The 2,835-nt window shown below is 38.5% G+C and overlaps 1 pseudogene; it reads left to right on the top strand.

Annotated features, from left to right (window-relative positions):
- Nucleotides 1-1,513: 1,513 nt before the first annotated feature.
- Nucleotides 1,514-2,206, top strand: LOC103665253 (annotated as a pseudogene).
- The last annotated feature ends 629 nt before the right edge of the window (nucleotides 2,207-2,835 follow it).

The raw sequence follows: 2,835 nt of genomic DNA, 5'->3' as shown, positions 1-2,835 counted from the left end.
AAAATTGTTCCCACTAGTGATAGAGAGGAGCCCCTATTACAGATAAAAGGTTCCATTCATCTGTTCAAGATATCCCTGAACACAGTAGCCTCCTGGCAGAAATTACTTCGTGACACATACAGGTAACACTGGTAGGCTTTGGCCAATTCAGCAGGTTAACGATAGTTAACATGGTCAAGTTTATGAAACAGAAAGATCACGAAATACTAAGTTTGTCAGAAAACCACTGACAAGATGGGGAGAATCATTTTGCCTCAAGTTAGGAGAAACGAGACTTGTGGTTTCTGTGTGAGAGAAGCCAATACTCAATTTGAACTTCTGCAAAAAAAAAAAAAAAAAAAAAAAAGGAAAGAAAGAAAAAGAAAAAGCCACCCACCTGGGTTGGACCCAATGAAGGAAGACCAACTGATAGAACATATAATCATTGTGTGGAGACATTTCCTGTGAAATGAGAAGATGTACAGAAAAACACTCTTTTTTGAAAAAGAAAATTCAAGAGAAATGAAGTGATTAGCCTATGTTTTCTTTTTGGATTAAAGAAGGAGAGTGCTAATGAGAGCCTTTTAGAGTTTGTTATTTTATTTCTAATTAAGTTTTTTGTTTTCTCTTTTGTTAAATTAGGCAGTGAGCTGGCATTTTTTATATAAATCAGGGCTTCTATAAAAAAAAAAGAAAGCGTAAGGCTGGGAAAGAGAGAAGCGGCCCAAGATGATGCACAAGAGAGTAAGAAAAATCAACATTTCTTATGTAATTTAGCAACAAAAATGTGTAGCATGTAATAAGATACCAAGGCTTGGCATTATCGCTGTAATCTGAGAAAGGAAAGCAGTCTTACCGACCTAGCAATCCTACGATACAACTCTGAATAGTAAATGAAACGTACTCAGCTTATGATCAACCGAATGTTATACCCCTAGAGAACGCTCTTTTGTACTAGACATTTTTTCTCTCCCATTATTTGTTCAAAAAGTGTTCCTTTAAAATTTTATCTTATTAAACTACTGGAAATGTGGATGTTGGCTTTAGGGAAGCAATCTTCATTATTTGTCATGAGGGTGATATTTAATTGGCTTAACTGTTCTTCTTTCCACAAGTTAGCCATTTCTAGGAGTTGGTTATTTACAACGTTTATTATACCGCAGGATTTCACATTACGGCTGGTTCATTTCAAGCCACAAATACTGGAGGCGTACTCCATATAAATAGTCATGCATACGTGAGAAATGCACTCCCCGTCTTCCTTTCCTCTTGACTCCAGATTTATTAGGATGCTATAGGATTGACCCTGTGGGGATAGGGAGCGTAAAAGGTTGTCAGAGGGGGCTCCATTTGAGCAATGATCTCAGGAAAAGAGAGTAAAAACGTAAACAGCCTAATCTAAGTGCATCCAATCCTCCTAAGGGCCTGCAGCTTATACTTGCATTTAAAAGTAAAAATTAAAGGGGGCCTGGGTGGCTCAACTGATTGAGCATCCAACTCTTGATTTTGGCTCAGGACATGGTCTTAGGGTCATGGTCTCAGGGCTGTGGGATCCAGCCCGTGTAGGGCTAGACTCCACGCTCTGCAGGGAGTCCGCTTGAGATTCTTTCCCTCCTTCTCTCCCTCTGCCTCTCCTCCCGCTTATGCACATGTGAGCTCTCTTTCTGTCTCTAAAATAAAAATTAAAAAAAAACTTAAAAAAAAAGTAAAAATTAAGGAAGTGCAAGGAGCCAAAATGAAGTTCAATCCCTTTGTGACTTCTGACCATGGCAAGAACTGTAAAAGGCATTTCAATGCACTTTCCCACATTTGCAGGAAGATTATGCCTTCCCCTCTTTCCAAAGAGCTGAGACAGAACTAGGTTTTATCCATGCCCATCCGAAAGGATGACGAACTACAGGTTGTGCAAGGACACTACAAAGGTCAGCAAATTGGCAAAGTAGTCCAGGTTTACAGGAGGAAATACGTCATCTACATTGAACAAGTACAGCAAGAGAAGGCAAATGGCGCAACCGTCCATGTGGGCATTCATCCTAGCAAGGTGGTTAGCACTAGACTGTAACTGGACAAAGTCTGCAAAAGGTCCTGAATATGAAGCCAAATTTCACCAAGTAGGAAAGGAAAAGGGCAAATCGAAGGAAGAAACAATTGAGAAAATGCAGGTATAAAGTAATCTTACATACGACTTTAAATAAAAACTGTTAAAAAGAAAAAAAAATAAAAACTGTTAAAAAGAAAAAAAAAGAAAGAATGAAATAGGAATACCATCATCTAATCTATAAAATAAAAGATAAAATTGAGTAATGTCCTTAAGAATTCTAGAAATGGTTTACCTTTAAAATACTATTTAAACCAAGGACATTTATTTGTAATTAATACATACAGGAGGGGTGCCTGGGTGGCTCAGTCGATTAAGTGTCTGACTCTTGATCTCAGCTCAGGTCTTGATCTCAGGGTCATGAGTTCAAGCCCAGCATTGGACTCCACACTGGGCGTGGAGCCTACTTAAAAAAGATATAGGAAGTGGACGTGTTATGGTCTGTAACCAATTAGAAATAAAGTATGATCAACATTGTTTTTCAATCAGATTTATAGATGTAGCGATTTGATTAATAGGATAGAGAAGAAAAAGGGGATTAGAAGTATGCTTTGTCTCTCCTCTTTCATACTTTGCGAAGTAGGGAAAGCCATGTTTGCTGAGCTGTGACAGTACATCATCATCTCCCTGTTAACTCTCCTTTAGTTAGGGTGGAAAGACAAACTTATCCTTAATGGGGGAGGGGTGGATAATTGCTAACCCACAGGCTGTAATTTTACAATAGCATTCCCGTCTACAACTTGTGTGCTTGCTGATAA

Source organism: Ursus maritimus, unplaced genomic scaffold (genome assembly GCF_017311325.1).
Source record: "Ursus maritimus isolate PB19 unplaced genomic scaffold, ASM1731132v1 scaffold_26, whole genome shotgun sequence".
In the NCBI taxonomy this organism is placed as follows: Eukaryota; Metazoa; Chordata; class Mammalia; order Carnivora; family Ursidae; genus Ursus; species Ursus maritimus.
This window is presented reverse-complemented; position numbering and strand designations above follow the sequence as displayed.